The 19,887-nt window shown below is 36.6% G+C and overlaps 1 protein-coding gene and 1 long non-coding RNA gene across 2 annotated transcripts in view; one reads left to right on the top strand and one right to left on the bottom strand.

The window, feature by feature from the left end:
* The window catches only part of LOC132858821 (NACHT, LRR and PYD domains-containing protein 12-like), a 301,006-nt gene that overhangs the window by 57,053 nt on the left and 224,066 nt on the right, over positions 1-19,887 (top strand). The gene's annotated exons all lie outside the window — the stretch shown is intronic.
* LOC132858981 (uncharacterized) lies at positions 9,569-10,381 on the bottom strand. The gene is made up of 3 exons (XR_009649692.1): positions 10,322-10,381; positions 9,980-10,116; positions 9,569-9,682 (listed from the first exon to the last, which is right to left on the bottom strand). It is a non-coding gene; the product is annotated as an uncharacterized LOC132858981 (long non-coding RNA).

Below are 19,887 nucleotides of genomic sequence, written 5' to 3'. Positions count from 1 at the left end.
ATTTGGTTGTTGGTTTATGGCTGATGCAGTGCTGAAACCAGGGTGGATGAAATAAACCGCTGGATCTTGTCAGGCGAAGTATTCTGTCATAAAGCGTGAAACCGGTTAGATCCAAGTGCAGGTTTATTTGCAAAATCCAAAAACAGGCAAGGGTCAAAACACCAGGCAAACAGCAACAACAAAGGAAATCCAAAAGCAGTGGTCAATAATCCAGGCGTAGGTCAGGGCAGGTAGCAAACAATCACAAACAAGAAAAACAGGCAGGGTCAAAACCGAGGCAATAAACAGAACAGAGAAATACACTCGGTATGCAGACAGGCTAACAATACTTCACATTGTAAGAGAGTTCTGAGAGAGCTTAAATAGACCAGGTGATTACAAATAGGAAACAGGTGTACTGAGTTGGTGGTGCAATGGATACTGGGAATTAGAGTCCTGATGATAACGTACAGCAAATCCTCTGCAGGCCAGCAGAGGGAGCCCTCATGGCTCTCATAACAGTCATGCTCACAGTAAAGACAAAATAATTCAACTGTGGAAATTTAAAGTTATTTTCATTCAAAGTTACAATGTCTGTAATCCATTATCCATTAAGTACATTTAAAATGTTATTTGTCACATACATAAACATACACAGTATGACATGTAGTGAAATGTGTTTTATGTCTGTTCCTTATTTTAGTAAAGCAGAAGTATAAGGAAAAATAGCAAAATGGGTAGAAGTACAGAACTACAGAGAACAATTTAAATGTAGATACAATTAAGATGTAGATACAGTAAAAAATAAATGAATTAAAAATAATTCTGTACAATGAGCAGTGAATGGGATGGAATATGGATGTCACATCCAGGGAAGGAAGGAGACGGACCCGTACACAGGATAGCTTCAAAAGGAATGTGGTTTAATAATTGATAAAGACAACGACAGTAAAAAAGGACGAGAATTAAAACAATACAGATGACGACACTTAAAAATGACTACACATAACTAAACATAACTAATGAATCCGCACTGCCATAGGCAACGCGGCTCACATTTATACCCGAGACAATGATGACACAATGAGGAGCAGGTTTGGTGACAGGGAGGAGCAGACGAAGGCGAGGCAGACATGTGAAGAGGAACAACAACAAACACACATGGCTGAAAGTCCAGGCTGATCCCTGAAAGTACCCCCCCTTGAGGCGCGGCTCCCAAAGCGCCAAATCCTGACAGGGTCCGGGAAGGGGGGCTAGGCAGGTGGCGAAGCAGATGGGGGAGCAAGGACCACGGCGAGGCCAGTGGGGGGAGCAAGGACCACGGCGAGGTAGGCGAGGGGAGCCAAGGCACACGGCGAGGCAGGCGGGGGGAGCAGGGCACACGGCGGCTTTTAAAAGGGAATTACTAAACAATTCCACAGTAAAATTAGCTAATATATATTCTTAGCATAGAGTAGATCATTTCAAAGTGATCTGAGTGAGATTTATCAACTAACACTTTCAAATTTCCATTTTATAATGTAAAGTGTACTTCCTGGCACAATAATGTTGCCAGATATTGTGATTTTGAATAGGAATTATTAATGAATTCCACAGTAAAATATTGAGCATAGAGTCATACTGAAGTGATGGGAGATTTTTTTATTTTTAATCAACTTTCAGAAACAGAGGGTTCATGGTGTAGCATCCCGACTGAATGTCTTTAATTCTTTAATGTTGTAAAGCTCATTTAACTCGGTGAACACACCGTAAGAGCTAACAAAAAAGAGAGACAAAAAAATTAATTTACCAATTTCTTACAATAATCTTACATACACAACTTTACATGAAATCCACAAAAATGAGCCACATCCACACATGAAATATTGACCAATATCAAATAATATACTCAACTCAAATACTATCTCTGACAAGTGCTCAACAATTCCATTTAACAAAGATGAAATATTTAAATTATCACTGTTATGTATTCTGTCATTATTATAAAGGAGATATATCACTAGCACGCTGTACAGACCAATTTAATCAATTTAGAGAGTTCACGCTGTCTATTTTATAACATCAAAATGAACCAGAAAGACATCGCAACAATAAATCTGAACCCAAATGAGACTCACACCAACCTTGTGCCTCCTTTATTCAGGTACTGAACAAACAAATGTTAGAAAAATGTCTTTTAAGATGAAAACATTACAGTACTATGTTTTCACTCCTCACTGTTTATTACAACATTAGGTCCCTTTTATTGTCATTTAGACATGGGCATACTGTATAGTGTTTGGGGAACTGGGATGTTTGGATGATAAGGCATTTCATAATTCATAAATATTTTAAGGCCCACTGTGGAATGTAGAAGAGTCTAAATCAATTATTATTTCAGTCTCTCATAGATATTATAACTCAAATATTATATGAAATAAAGTTTTCCCTCACTGAATGTGGGAACCCTAATCTAAAGTACGAAATGTTAGACTAATGAATGTTAAGTTGCAGCTCAGCAGCCTGTTGACTTGAAGATAAAAATCACTGCTCAGGTGATCAAAACCTCCAACAACTAAAGCTCTTTACAGAACTGCAGCAACTTAATTGATCAGAAGCAATTATTTATTTTATTATTAAAGAAAATAAATAATTTTCTTATTTCTAAACTTTTACTATACTCAGTAGTCCAGAGGTCATTTTACACATGAACGGAATGTGATGAAAAATGACTAAAACACGTTATAGAAACTGCTTTGGTCAAGGTCACAAATGATCCCCTGATGGCTGCTGATACTGGTCTCTTAATTATTCTTGTTCTGGAAACATCATAAAAAAATACAATAAAAATAAAATAATAATAATAATAATAATAATAATAATAATAATAAAGTTATATATTGTCGCTGTCAGGTGGAATCCTCGTATCTCCAAAACAGTTATTTTTCAGGAAATTAAAAAAAACGCTGTACCTTATCTGCAGTGCACAGGGTTTAGTCAGTGTTGCAGTGGATTGTCTTGCGCTAAATTCCTGACCTCACACGAGCACCAGAACTAGCAGGGGTCAAGATTGTTGCGACTCTTCTTGAGGAGCTCTCCCGCGGAGTGAGGAAGAGGTGGACAGTTGTCTTTGACAGTGTCCAATGGAGTTATGAGATTTGTGCTCAAGATATTTTCAAGACTTTAGATTGGTTAATAACTTGTAAAAATAACAGACCCACGTGGGGACTGACCAATAGCATCGATATGTAAAAAAATATGAAATCGACCAAATTTGGACATACGAGGTTTCCGCCCGACATCGACGATATACTTGTTATTATTATTATTATTATTACTATTTGTTTGTTTGTTTATTTATTTATTTGTTATTATAAAAATTATTATTATTAACAACAACAACGAAATATAACTTATTATTGTTGTTATTATTATTATTATTATTATTATTATTATTATTATTATTATTAGGGGTCAAGCCCCGAAGGGGCGTAGACACCTATTGTTATCGTTAATTTTCTTATTATTATTATTAGTGGTCAAGCCCCGAAAGGGGCGTAGACACCTATTGTTACCGTTAGTTTTCTTCTTCTTCTTATTATTATTATTAGTAGGGATCAAGCCCCGAAGGGGCGTAGACACCTATTGTTATCGTTAGTTTTCTTATTATTATTATTATTATTATTATTATTATTATTATTATTATTATGATTCCTCTTCCACCATTGAAGTCATTGGCAGCCCATAGAACCGTACGTAGGAAAGTTACGAACTCTTCCTAGACCGTTTGTCCGATTTACGTGTCCTGTGGTATATAGCATCTAGAGACACCCCAGACCAAAAGTTATCAAAAGCTTTTTGATAGACCAATGCGTTCTCGTATACCGTGGCAACATACACGGTGGCAAGCACGCCAAAACGGACGTGAGGCCGTATCTTCGCAAAACTTATGCGTCTCGACATGAAACTTGGTATATGACATTATAGTCATGACCTGAGGGTGCATGCAACGTTACCAAACTATTTTCGCTTATAACTACTGCAAACTTGAGTCTAAAATCATGAAGGAGATGTTGTTAGACTCCTTGAGGCATGCTGAGTCAAACGATACCAAACGGTTTTCGGACGGCCATTTTGTGTGTTTCGGCCATTTTGAATTTTCACGTTAAGTTCAGTATTTTACGAATGCAATGCCATATCGCTACAAAGCTTGATATGGTTCATCAGCAACATGTTCTGAGCGCATCTGATCAGCTTGACCCTGGTATCGCTGCTTGCAGCTATATTTAGGGGTCAAGCCCCGAAGGGGCGTAGACACCTATTGTTATTGTCAGTTTTCTTCTTATTATTATTAGGGGTCAAGCCCCGAAGGGGCGTAGACACCTATTGTTATTGTCAGTTTTCTTATTAGGGGTCAAGCCCCGAAGGGGCGTAGACACCTATTGTTATTGTCGGTTTTTCTTCTTCTTCTTATTATTATTATTATTATTATTATTATTCCTCTTCCACCATTGAAGTCAATGGCAGCCCATAGAACCGTACGTAGGAAAGTTATGTAATTTGTATAGAACACATGTAGAGGCCAGTCTTAGAAGTTACTACAGCAACTTTGGTGTGTCTAGCTCAAACCCTCTAGCGCCACCAACAGTCCAAATATCCAATTATGTTCATGTTCATAACTGCTGACTCGTAAGGCCTAGAGACAAAATTCTTGCATATTTTGGATCCTTTGCTCATGCTGATTCGAATGCACTATATGACATCATTTCTGTCATGAATACTTGTCCGCCATTTTGAATTTTCCGTAAAACCTACTTTTTCAAACTCCTCCTAGACCGTTTGTCCGATTTGCATGTCCTTTGGTATGTAGCATCTACAGACATCTGAGACAAAAATTATCAAAAGCTTTTTGGTAGACCAATGCGTTCTCGTATACCGTAGCAACATACATGGTGGCAAGCACACCAAAACAGACGTGAGGCCGTATCTTCGCAAAACTTATGCGTGTCGACACAAAACTTGGTATATGTCATTATAGTCATGACCTGAGGGTGCATGCATCGTTTTGTGACAGCGCCACCTAGTGGTCACGAGATTGTAAAAACAGCTATTTTCACTCATAACTACTGCAAACTTGAGTCTAAAATCATGAAGGAGGGTTAGGGTTAGGGTTAGGGTTAGACTCCTTGAGGCATGCTGAGTCAAACGATACCAAACAGTTTAAGGACAGCCATTTTGTGTGTCGGCCATTTTGAATTTTCACGTTAAGTTCAGTATTTTACTAATGCAATGCCATATCGCTACGAAACTTGGTATGGTTCATCAGCGACATGTTCTGAGCACATCTGATCGGCTTGACCCCGGTATCGCTGCTTGCAGCTATATTTATTATTAATAATAATAATAATAATAATAATAATAATAATAATAATAATATTATTATTATTATTATTATAAAAATGTTTCCTCTAATGAGTAGACATTTTTGCAAAGTCAGCTTTCTATGAAAGACCATTTCCACCTCACATATAAAACTTAATTATTATTTAATAATTATTTAAATAATTATTTTAAGATATTAAGATAATTCGTAACTACAAAGCTTCAAAACTCCATCAAAAGTAATAACCTGCTTCTACATGTTTAATATCTGCCCTTCAGTATCATTCATTTATTAATGCAGATTTTATTCCCTAATTTATCTATTTACATTAACTCCACTCTGTATCACCTTCAGGTCAGAACATCGCAAAGTCCATATTAGAGTGTGTTCAGTTTCTCTCTAACACTATAACAGTAGAACAGTTATATTCAGATGTACTTACATTGCTTTACTGGATGTTGTAATCACAGGCATCATCTTCAGAACAACATCTTCTGTTATCTTATCTCTACTGAAATATTTACTCAGGTCAAACTCATCCAGCTCCTGTGCTGATGTCAGTAACACAAACACCAGAGCAGACCACTGTGAAGAAGAAAGTTCACTTTGTTTTCCAGATTTCAGGTAGAGTTGGATTTCCTCCACTAGAGAATTATCACCCAGTTCATTCAGACAGTGGAACAGATTTATGGATTTCTCTGTAGGAAGATCTTCACTGATCTTCTCCTTAATGTATTGAATTGTTTCCTTTATGCTCTGTGAGCTACTTCCTGTCTTTGTTACTAAAACACTTAAGAGTTTCTGATTGGACTCCAGTGAAAGACCCAGAAGAAAGCGAAGGAAAAGATCCAGATGTCCAGTCTGACTTTGTAAAGTCTGATTTACAGCACTGTGGTGTACATCTGAGATTGTATCTTCTGGCATCCATTTGATGAAAACATCCCTTCGCTGATTCTGTATAAGAACATTTCTCTTCTCCTTCATGAAGGTCAGGTGCACATACAGAGCTGCGAGATGCTCCTGAATGCTCAGATGAACAAAGCAGTACACTTTACTCTGGTGAAGCCCAAACTCCTCTCTGAAGATCTGAGTACACACACCTGAGTATACTGCTGCTTCTCTCACATCAATACCACACTCTCTCAGGTCTTCATCATAGAAGATCAGGTTCCCTTTCTTCAGCTGCTGAAAAGCCAGTTGTCCCAGTTTAAGAAGCATTTCTTCATCACTCTCCTGCTTCTATGAGTATTTTTCTCTTATGATGTTTGTCTGAATGATTAGGAAGTGTGTGTACATTTGAGTCAGAGTCTTGGGAATCTCTCCACTCTCTGCTTCACCCAACATTCTCTCTAGAACAGTGGCTGAAATCCAGCAGAAGACTGGGATGTGACACATGATGTAGAGGCTTCTTAATGACTTCAGGTGTGTGATGATATTATTGGCCAGGCTCTGATCACTGATCCTCTTCCTGAAGTACTCCTCTTTCTGTGGGTCATTGAACCCTTGTATCTCTGTGACTCGATCCACACACTCAGAGGGGATTTGATCAGCTGCTGCAGGTCTGGAGGTGATCCAGATGAGAGCAGAGGGAAGCAGATTCCCTTTGATCAGGTTTATCAGCAGCACAGGCACTGAAGCTGATTCAGTTACATCACACACTCTCACTGTGTTCTGGAATCCTAGAGGAAAACGACACTCGTCCAATCCGTCAAAAATGAACAGAACCTTTTCCAAACTGGACATTTCTGTTTCTTTTGTTTCCTTAAAAAAGACATAAAAGGAGCTCCATCAGACTCAGTTTCTGGTCCTTCATCAAGTTCAGCTCTCTGAAAGGAAGTGGAAATATGAGGTGGACGTCCTGATTTACTTTCCCTTCAGCCCAGTCCAGAATGAACTTCTGCACAGAGACTGTTTTTCCGATGCCGGCGACTCCCTTTGTCAGCACAGTTCTGATGGGTTTGTCTTGTTCAGATAAAAGCTTAAAGAGGTCATTGCATTTGATTGGTATTTCCTCTGTTGTTCTTCTCCTGGATGCTGCCTCGATCTGTCTCACCTCATGTTCATTATTGACTTCTCCACTGTCTCCCTCTGTGATGTAGAGCTCTGTGTAGATCTCATTCAGGAGTGTTTGGGTTCCCAGGTTTATTATCACTCCAGTCAAACACTGAAACTTTTTCATCAGTTTCAATCTGAACTTTTTGTGGAATTCATTTATAGCAGCAGATTCTGGGTCGTACCTGTGATATGGAGAAGCAGGAAGATCTGGTGAGACACGGACTTCAATGATTAGACTTTAAGATCACGATTTTCTGACTGGTCACCACAAATAGTTTTTTATGATGTTCTCACTATTTTTGCCTTCATCTACTGTATGTTTTTTTATAATCTAATCACTCTGCAGTAAATAGTAATAGAGGATTTTAATACTAGAACAGGCATTGTAACAGTCCATTCAATTAAATTAAATTTAAGAACATGTTCAACCCACACAAACAGACACTGGGGACCCTGGAGCTGTGAGGCAACAACTTGGATTTCATCAAAATAGCATTTATTTAATACTAAAAATACATTTCTGTCAGTCTACAGATATTTTCCTATTATACTATTAAAATTGGTGCTAATTTCTGTGTAGTGCAGCCTTTAAAGGGAAACTCCAGACAAGATGAGGACATGATGGTTCAGTGGTTAAAGCTTCGGGTTACTGATCATAAGGTCGGGGCCCTTACCCAAGTGAGGTTAACCTCACCTGCCCCAGGGGTGCTGCACTATGGCTGACCCTGCGCTCTGACCCCAGACTCATAATAACCTGGGATATGTGAAAACTTAAAGCATTTCACTGCATGTCGTACTCTGTATGTGTATGTGACAAATAAAAATTAAATTTGATTTGAAGATCTAAAACGTATCCACTGAGTGTTTTAAATATCCCTGTTCATGTCTTACAGTGACCACACAGCAGCTCTGTAGTATAGTGGTATAGCCTGCAATGACCGAACATACCGCAAAAAACTATTTTGTCTCTTAAGCCACACTTACAAAATGTATGAATTTCAATTTAAGTGACATTTGTTTGAAACATTCCACAAGTAAATATTTCAAGTCAAACAGTTCATCAAAATAGACTTAAATTAAGGTTTTGGTGACTAACTTTAGACACTTCATTTTGGCTTCATTAAAGATTGTAATCATTGTTTTATTTAACCATCCTGTTTATCTAGTTACATTTCATTTTAAGTGTGACATTAACAATAAAGATAAATTACCTGTGTAGAAGTGAGATCTTTAAATCTTTAAAATCCAGAGGAACCTCCATAGACTCGTGAATCTTCATGGAGATGCAGTTGGGTGTTGGTGATTCTGATCTCTTTTCCCACAGTTTACTGCACAACATTAAAGCCAATAATTTATTGATTTACTTTTTACTGTTTTTAAATAACTTTTTACTATAATGAGGGCTTAATGCACAACAATATACAGTGCTTTAGTCTCTTTTTTTATATACCCAACTATTTTATTTTTATGAGAACTTAATTTTAGTTACAACCAACATAATTTACCATTTTATACTCAGTAGTGACTGTTAGCTTTTTATTGATAGTCATTAATATCTTTTCAGCACTAGTCAGCACTATTTTTGTATACAACTGTCCTGTAGTGTGTTGTATTGTCTGTCTGCACTGTCTCTTTGTCATACACTGTTTTTTGGTTGTACACATACACATAACTTACTTTTTTAGTCCTTATCTCTGTGTTGTTGTAAATAGCTCTGTGTTTTATTTACCACCGTGATACTAGAGGAACAGTAATTCGTTTCACGCTGTACTACGTCAGCTGTATGTGGCTGAATTGACCATGAAAGCTTTTTTGACTTGACTTGTATTAGCACAGACAACTAAAGAGTTCTATGTGGCTAGACTAACACTTTCAAATGGTGTAACTCTAGAAGATTGGCTTGGTCTCTTGTCAATGGCTAAATGATTCTGAACAACTGTCTAATGTTCAATAACTAAACATACACTAACCCCAAAAAAGTATTTGGACACTTAAACCACACATACAAACACATGAATTAAACTGCATCAAAAAACATCATGTCAAAACAAGTGGCAATTATTTTAAAGTTACTGTGGTTTAGTATTTAGTTTGTCATTAGTTTCTCTAGATACAGTACATTTCCCTTTAAGTATCACTTTTGCAGTGACATTAACAATAAAGAGAAATTACCTGTGTAGAAGTGAGTCTCCATCTTTAAAAACCATAAGCGCAAACATTGACTGATCACTCTTCATGGAGATACAGCTGGGTGCTGGTGATTCTGATCTCTTTCCCTGGAGTTTACTGTACAACAATAAAGCCAATAATTTATTGATTTAAATACACTCTTTACTGTTTTTAAATAACTTCATTTTACTTATAATGTGTATTTTTGTCTGCTAAGTAGTGACTAAGATTTATTAGAACCTTAAAAATAGAACCAAAAATATTTAGAACCTTTGGTTAAATTATCCTTTTCATTTGGATAATGAAATTGAAAGTATGAAAGTAATAATTTAGATGTGAATATTTAATTCACATCTAAATATTTAATTTAATATTTAATTTAATATTCTATAAACACAAGGATGTTTAGGTTACCAGTTGTTTGATGTTGGGGCAACATTATCTGTGTCCAGATCAAGAGGCTCCATCATTGAATATTAGTAAAATCTGCACAAACACACAGCTGAGTGCAGTAAAAAGTCTGATCTCTTCTGCTGAAATGGATCACACTCCTAGAAAACACACAAACAAATGTGCACTTATATTATCAAATTAATTTCCATATTGTTATCCTTAGAAAATGCTGCTTATTGATTGTTTAATTAAACAAAAATATATAATCTTGTGTTCATGTAGCACAATGAGTGAGTTGTTTATTGGACTAGAATTGTTGAAAAGTAAAATACGTTTGAACTCAATGTTAAACTCGATGTGCACCTTGTATTATCCAGTGAACCAAGTGTTGTAACACATGAGGTTCAAGGTTGTTCAGCACTGGATGGTGAAAATTTCCATGAGCAGTTCACATGCCTATGTCTATTTAAATATTTTGCAGTGAAAAAGAAAAAATAAATCCCACTGTAGATAGTTAACCCTTATATGAGTCACTGCCTGTGTGCTGGAGTTGTGACACTATTGAGTGATCAATATACACACCTCACGTTCTTTTCACCAAATCATTCATTCATATTCAGTAAGTCCTTTATAATTATTAGGGTCACAGTGAATTTGGAGCCAAACTGGTAAACACACACACACACACACACACACACACACACACGTGACATTGCAAGAAAAAGCATCACAAGCAATTTAAAATAGTGAAAACGCCAATGTGCTGCTGTGTGACATTGTGGAGAAAACAAGTGTAAAGTTTTATAGTGGGGTCTGTCAACCTCTTCTGAATGTCACAGGACTTCTGATTCTCACTATGTGACTCAAAATAAGAACTAAAGGCTGGTTGAGCAGATGGTCCAAACCATGTCCCAAAGAAAGCTAATGTGTTGGACAGTGCTTTTGTACTCTCTGCTGGGCTACACTGCAAAAGTCCTGAAATTGCTTAAGGTCTTTTCTTCTTTTTGAACTTCTCAAAGTAGTAGATGTCAATTAGCAATTCCTCAGGTGACATTGAGAGCTCTTTAGCAGCAGTTTTGGCACATATGTTAACCAAGTGACTTGGACAGCCAACACTGTATATATAAGGTGCCTTTGCTTTCACTCTTTATAAGACAAAGTTGATTTTACATCATGACATTGCAGTTGTCACTGATGAATCCTACACAATTAGACCATTCAAGGACTTTTTCATGCATGGTTGATGGAATGCAGTTGAATATGTTGGCAGCTTTGGCATCATTGCACACTGGCATGTCTACAAATCCAACTGTCACCTTATCCTGTGCTTCACTGTAGTACCTGACTAAAATAGCACACTCCTTCTCAAACATGATGTCATTGCTTTCATCAACCATAATACTGTATGGCCTTTTTTCTGTCTGGATTAACTTGTACAAATCCTCTGAACATTCAGGTTCCAGTGCCAGGTTCATCATTGCTGCCGTTTTAGTGGAAGAGCAGGCATAATTTTTTGCAATCTCAGAGTCTGGAAACATTTCCCTAAATAACTTGCCTGTGTGCCTACACTCATGGAATAGCAGGTTATGTTCCACAATAAAACATGTGAAATACACCTCAGCTGTAGTCACCTTCTCAGTGAGACTATCTGAATGGAAGAACTGAGATATATTGGAGCAGCCTTCCATGCGCTTAGCCTCCCTAACATGTTGTAGTCCCTAAAAGATATAAAAGCATAATACATCATTTCTATAGTCCTATGCAATTATTGGTAACACTTTACAATAAGGTCTCATTTGTTAACATTAGTTAATGTATTAACTAACATGAACTAACCATGAGCAGTACATTTGTTACTGTATTTGTTAATCTTTGCAAATGTTAGTTAATAAAAATACAGCTGTTTATGGTTTGTTCATGTTAGTTAACAGTGCATTAACTAATGTTAACAAGATTTGAATCATGTATTAGTAAATGTTCAAATTAACATTAACAAAGATAAATAAATGCTTTATGTGAGAATAATTGTATAAAATACTTTTATGAGCTTGTAAGCTTGTACTCTACCTCACACAGCTGATTTTACATGGGTTTTATTTACAATATATCTGTGTTCTTCTTATATAAAGTCATTTATAATAAAGAGTTAACTCACCTTTAGTCAACGGTCCTTGGTGTGTGACATTAATACCTCTGCACTATTTTCTTGACTTTTCCAATCGCTCCACAAAATGTAGTTGAGGCTGAGAGAAAAACTCTTTCACTTTAGGAAGGAGGAGTCGTGTGTTTGTCTGATCACAACAGGTGATGTGTTTGGGAATGAGTCGACTCTTTGAATCGGCTCTTTGGCTGAACGTTGAGAGCGGACTCGCAAATCTCTCTAAAAAGGAGACTGTGGTAAAGTTTCACATTCACATATTCAGATTTTTCTCTTTAATAGATTTAGTACAGTAGGCTCAAAATGGGTACAAATTGTGTATTATTGCTATACAAAATCATAACAACCGGCTTCAAAGTTAAACTGTTATCAACCTTTAATTCATTCATTCATTCATTCATCTTCTACCGCTTATCCGAACTACTTCAGGTCACGTGGAGCCTGTGCCTATCTCAGGCGTCATCGGGCATCAAGGCAGGATACACCCTGGACGGAGTGCCAACCCATCGCAGGGCACACACACACACTCTCATTCACTCACGCAATCACACACTAGGGACAATTTTCCAGAGATGCCAATCAACCTACCATGCATGTCTTTGGACCGGGGGAGGAAACCGGAGTACCCGGAGGAAACCCCCGAGGCACGGGGAGAACATGCGAACTCCACACACACAAGGTGGAGGCGGGAATCGAACCCCGACCCTGGAGGTGTGAGGCGAACGTGCTAACCACTAAGCCACCGTGCCCCCTACCTTTAATTCAAAAAAAAAAAAAAAAAGGTTAAAACTCTACACTCTAGGGCATGTCCTCTTATGCAAACAATCGACAATAGGTGTACTAAGAACTCCAGATGAGGACACATAACTCAACAAGAAAGATATTATATACCTTCAATATTTTGATCAAGCATAGGACCTGATGTTACATTTGAAACACATAATAGTTCTACATGTTTTGATGTAATGAAAATTTCTTCTAATGGTTGTTCAAATGGAGATACCTTATGTAGCTTTGGTTCATTATTTAAAATGTATAGTTATATATGGTTTTTGCTAATTATTAGATAGGGTTTTTTGAATATGTCAAAACCTTGTATGCCTCCTAGTTCTACACATAGCGAAGCAGTACAGTATATTAATTCCATCTGTAACATTTAGTCTTTCATTGATTTCGTTCAATTCTCTAGGCATAACTATTATTACCTATTATATGAATTGCACAAATGTTAAAGTTAATGCTAAAGGTAATATAAACAAATATATTATATGACTATTATTAGAATCAAGCATAGGATCCGATGTTACATTTGAAATAATAATAATAATAATAATATATTTCTACACATTATAATGTAATAATAACTTCTAATGGTTGTTTGAATGGAGATACTGTACCTTATGTAGGTCAAGTTAAATTTTTAAAATGTATAATTAGATGTGGGATTTTCATATTATTAGATGGGGGTTTTTGTATATGTCAAAATCTCTTATGGACCCTAGTTGTACAATAAGCATAACAGTCCAGTATAAAATTTCCATCTGTTCTATTTAGACTTTTGAGCCATTTTTTAGGCATAGTAATTAGAACCTATTATTTAAATGGCAAAAATGCTAATGTAATATAAAAATATAAAAATATTATATAACTTTATTATAAGAATCAAGCATTGTACCTGATTCAAAGGAAAGTTGTACAAGGCAGCAGTGAAACCAGCTTTGCTGGATGACGATTTGGAGCGTTTGTTTTTAAAATATCCTAGATTACAAAGACTTTTTAACCTGATCAGCCCTTTGTCTCAGAGGTTTTAAGATTCTTCTTTCTCCATCAGGCAGAAATTGTGTTTGTTACATTACTTGATTAGAACTGCAAAGTTAGCAATTTGTAAAACAGAAAAACAGAAACAGAAAAAGGTCTTGTCAAGAACTACTGGGACAATTCCCTGTTAGACCACCAGATGGTGTGCTGGCAGGTGTTTTGCTACAGCTTGTTGAATGTCATGTATTATGTTTCCTGTTATGTCTTGCCCTTTTGTGTCTATCTTTGTCAAGCCCTTGTTGAATTCTGTTTTTAGACACTTTATTATGTAAAAGTTGTGATCTTTGTTCCAGTGACACCTTTTTTATTATTATTTTGTGTAATGTCCAACAACCTTGTGTTATGTGTTGTTTTAATTGCCTAAACAATGTGTGAATCCATTCAGACTTCAGCCACATTTGCCCCACAGGAACAACATTCTCAAAAAGAAATCCCACAGACCCACAGAAACTGGTGATTTTCATCCACCCGAGTGACACTGACCATTAGCGACTAGATGTGGTTGTATCCTGTGAGGTGAACAATCTGAGAAAAGTTTAATTTTATGCTAATATGCTACTCCATTTGGAGTGGAGACAGCATCCTGTCCTTGCTCGCAGAAGTAGCACTATTGTGACAATAGCTTAGATTATAATCTTAAAGCTTTTAAAGCAAAACCATCATCATAAAACCACTTAGTTTGTATTGTAATTGAGCAAAAAACCAGGGTAGCTCCTCTAAGGTGCAGTGAGAGGAGTTAGTGGCTACACTGGATTGTGCACAATTGTAACAAAAAGTTAGTGCGTTTCATGATTATTATTTTGCTTTAAACTCACTAAGGCCATAAGCTAAGCCATGCTAATTAGTGCTTGTTCTTCCACTGTAGATTGCTGTACTAGACTGCTTCTCCTTCACCTTGTATATGATATTATGCAGATATGCACAGGTGAATTTTATATACAATCTCCCCCTCCAGTTTTATTTTAACTGCAAGAAAACTGATTTGTTGTCCAAAGTAAAATGTTAGGAATGGCTACTAGTGTCATCATAGCAACTAACAACTTGCTGTGATAAAATCACTACTGTATGTGCGAACGTACCTTCATGCTCTATTATAATATGAAAAGGGTGTATACATGTAAGAGAACAAGACTGGGGTAGCCTTTATATCCCACATCATGTGCTTTCTCATTGACGTGACAAGATATGAACAGGTAGTGCAATTATCACATTGTCAACATGGACAACCACATCACTCTCATGTGAATAGTAAACAAACTATTTGAATTCCAATTAACTTAATGTACACAATGACAAAAGATTTGTGTTTTTGCCTATAGCATTTCTTGCACTATGAACTTTATTAAATACTCCAATATGCTGATGTTATTGTAATTCTTTTTAAACATTTACAATTATTAATTAATCTCTATTAGTTTACATATACATTAGACTAAACTTAAAAGTTTATAGTCTGGGCTACATAAATTAAAGACAGGAACACAAAATATTTACGTTGTTACAGAAAATAACATGGGAAATGTTTTATTACCTGATATCGTCAACATCTCGGCAGAATCTATGCTTGACTCTACGGATCCCTCCTGACTCTTTCTCTGTGTCTATATTTTCAGCTTTTTGTTCCATGTTGACATCCAAAAAATCTAATTTGCTCAAAATAAAATTTTAGTAGGCAGATAAAAATCCAGGTACTGTCACGGTCGGCACACCTGCCTCGCCACCCGACCATTGACACAGTGAAGCATCTCCGGAGTACTAGTAGTAGCATCTCCCATGATCCCCACACCGGGGCTAATTACACCGCCACCTGCTACCAATTAACCGTTTCCTATAAAACACGAACTTGAACGGCTGTCAATCTGAGTGTTCTCTGTCCTGTGATTTCCCGGTTGTTTACTTTGTTTTGTTTTCCTGTCTGAATGATTGTTTGCCACCTGTCCTGTCCTTCTGCCATTTTTTTGACTACGCTTACTGACTCTCATATATTGCTGTGTTTGCTGGTTATGACCCTTGGCTGTTGTACTACTAGTCTGTGAATAAAGCTTGCAAATGGATCCTCAGCAGGGGCATAGCACAGGATTGTGGGTCCTATGCAAAGATACTGTGTGGGGGCCCCGATTTCACTTTTTTAATGATAATGTAAAATGAATAGCAATTAGTATATTAAATTGTGCATTACTATAGACAGGACATATGATTCAGTGATTTAGTAACCACTTTTGAATTACTGCAGCATTGAAGTATATCATGTATAAAATAGTATAACAGCGTGTTATTTGCATTCATGTCAATGCAACAGCACTGCATATCATATTTTGATCATAATATGTCCTAACCTTTAAAATAGATGGAACAACTCAGTATCTTTTTATAAAAAATTGCAGTTTAGCAATATTTAATTGAACTGTGTTTTATTTACAAATACAGGCAAACATTAAACAATCAACATGGCATCCTTTGTTATGTAAAACATTGCAGTATTTCCAAAAAGAAGAAGAAAAAGTGCAAATAGCACCTTGCCTCAAAAGCAGATCTGGCTAAATCTAAAAAAAACAATAAAACAAAATAAATACAAAAAAATTGGATGCTGATATTGACATGCACGGACATGGTCACTGTCCTAATGCCCATTGGCGGGTCTTCCTGTTGGTGAAATCACTGATGAGATCTTTAAAGTCCAATTTTTTTTGCTAACTTGCTCTCAATAGACAGAAGTACGAGACTATTTAGTCTCTCCTGAGACATTGTTGACCTCAGATAGTTTTTCACTAACTTTAATTTGCTGAAAGTCCGCTCACCTCCAGCGACAGTCACAGGCAGTGTACAGAATTTTTTTCTGATAGCCAGATTTTGGTTTTGACATCATGTGCAACGCGGCGCGAGTATCACGTCTCTCAACACCGGCGGAACACTCATCACAAACTCCCCTGTATCATCCACCAATTCCGCGCACTCTCTATCCCTCACAGCCAATGCGTGCTTTGCATCGCTTCTACGCAACCAATAAAATTATGTCCAGTCTGTGCATTGCTGCATGCACGCTCGAGGTGGGAGGGGTCTACGTAGATTTGTGTCAAAGCAGCGGAGAAGTAGAAGTAGCACATAAGCGCGACTGTGAAATAGATCGCGCAGATAATAAAATAATAACATTAATACAAATTATAAAATGATCGTCGAGGGCCCCTCACATGCCAGGGCCCTATGTACTCAGTCACCCTTTTCCCCCCACGTACGACGCCACTGTGTATAACCAGTGGATCATGTGAACAAGTTCATGTGAAGTCTCACACGAGGTAAAGAGTGAGACTCACACACACACTCACAGTGACTGTGTATTTTACATTTAGCTTCCATGTCCCAGATTGTGTTGAATGTGGAAACAATCCGTGGATCCAACTTTCTCAACATAAAAGACATACATGTTGCCAGTTCTTCACAAGACATAATTCCCATGCAGGCATGTGCTCGTTTCGGGATGAGTCGACTCTTTGAGTCGGCTCCTTTGGTGATTCGGAGGGAACTGAAAAACTAACGATGAGTAAAATAGTTCTTTCACAAAAATGCTGATATGAATTCAATACAAAATATCTACTGAAAAATTTAACGCACAATGTGTTGCTAGTAAATATATTATCGTTATTTTTTTTTTTTTAGATATGTCCAACAATGGGGTATAACTGTTTCAATTTTAATATAGAAATTATTTATTAGTATACATTTTGTACAATTTTATTATGCAGTGTCCTGTAACAGTGTTCTGCTCACCTCAACAAAATAATTCATAATTCCATGTATTTAAAAAATATTTAAAACAAAATTTGTATTTGGGAGTAAAGTCTCCAGGCAGCTTTGCTATGTCAAAATCTTTTGTTTTGCTGACATTAAGGAAAAAGGTGTTCATCAAAATATTTTACCCTTAAAACTGTCAGGACCATACTGTAAGTGCACATGCTCTGTCACAGATTATACACATACTTTTTGTTTTTAAAGGCAGAATACACCATGACCTGTATGTTGTCTCAAGAAGCTGATATTATTTGTCATTTATATTGAACTGATCTAAGTGAAAGTCTTAAAATGATGTCTTTAGTTTGTCAAGCAATTTGTCATCCTTGTCCAAAGATGAAATCATAGCTGGGAAAGCACTAGGAACAGTTCAAAGTGTGAGCTCCATCCTGATGATTAGGAGCAAAAGTATCTGAAGTGTTTCTGAAGTATATATTTTGTATATAGTATATATACATAATATTTAATATAATCGAATCACTATGATGAATCGAAATTGACACCTCTAAACGCAGACACATAGTCTCAGAAAAAATATGTTTTAATCCTCTAGTTGTCCTCCCCTGCTTTTCTATATAGATAGATAGATAGATAGATAGATAGATAGATAGATAGATAGAACTTTATTGACACTGCTTAGATAAATTACACACACATATATATATATATATATATATATATATAATTTATAAACACAAGTGTACATATGTTTAAAATCCTCTTATTGTTTACTAATCTCTATTTGCACAAGGCCATTGCAATCTGTGTGTTGGTGCTATATTTTATGTTTCTGTCCTGTAATATATTGTATTGTCTGTTCTGCACTGTTTGCACAAGGTTGCAAGGTTGCTTGGTTCTGGAGAAATGTTGTTTCATTTCACTATGTACTGCATCATACTGTATATTTGTTTGAAATGGCAATAAGAGGTATGATTTTATCTCTCTTCCTTTACCTGTTTACATGTATATTATTGTTGATTTTTTGAAAACAATTTGCAATGATAAAAAGTTCATAATAAAGAGAATAGGAGAAAAAAGTTGTTACAAAGGTCTATACTATGAATTTGACATCATTTGGAAAATCCAGCATTTAGATGATCCACACTCATTTGTATAATAAAAACAAAGGCTTCCTTTTTCTCTGAGTGAACTACAAAAGGTATACTTTCCAAAATCTTATGCTGTTTTTGACATTGTGTCTAATATTATGTAGCCATTATGTAATGTTATATACAGTAGAGTTGAATGTTCCAGGACTTTAACCATGTTGATTTTGATCCCTGGCCTGTGTTACTCCGGATCCCATACCATTTCCCATGATATAGTCCAACTGTCATTGTGGTGGTGAGAGTTTGGGAGTACCCTTCTAGAGAGGGCAATTATCTAGAAATATTAATGTGTTTCCAATCAGTTATTTGACATATTATAAAAATGTATTTAAAAGTAACCTACAAACAGAGGCAAAGGGTCAGGCTAAACTGTCCCCTAGCATACCTTCCTTACACACACACACACACACACACGTGAAGGTGAAGAGCACAACACGGTGAGGAAGATATCACCACGCAGAAAGAAGACTTTCTCACCCGGTGCTCAGGCCCTGCCAAGACAACAAAGATACACATCATGGAATAGAACAATGGCATACATTTTGACTGGTCTTAACAGTCTCAGTTAACCAAACAAAACTGTTACAGGATAAACCCACAATGTAAATAATATAAAACCTCAAAGGAAAAACAATTCTAATACAAACTTAAAAAGAAACAAAACTAAACAAGACTAGACACAAAAATACAAAAATAAGAGTTAATGTAAGCGCCATATTCGGAAACAGAACAGCACGCTCAAACAAAAAGCTAGAGTTCAATTACAAACCTCAATAAAGTTTCATGTTCTTGTGGATCGCTTGTTTAAATGTTTACACAAAATACCATAAGACGGAGGTGGAGGTGATCAATCTGTGGCACTGCTGAGGTTGTATGAAAGCCCAGGTTTCTTGGCAGTGGTCTTCAGCTCATCTGCATTTTTTGGTCTCTTATTTCTCATTTTCCTCTTGACAATCTGGTGAGTTTGCTGGCCAGACAAGCACACAATACCATGGTCATTTAACCACCTTTTGGTGCTTTTGGCAGTGTGTGCAGGTACCAAATCCTGCTGGAAAATG

The sequence above is a fragment of the Tachysurus vachellii genome, chromosome 16 (assembly GCF_030014155.1).
Source record: "Tachysurus vachellii isolate PV-2020 chromosome 16, HZAU_Pvac_v1, whole genome shotgun sequence".
Classification (NCBI taxonomy): Eukaryota; Metazoa; Chordata; class Actinopteri; order Siluriformes; family Bagridae; genus Tachysurus; species Tachysurus vachellii.
This window is presented reverse-complemented; position numbering and strand designations above follow the sequence as displayed.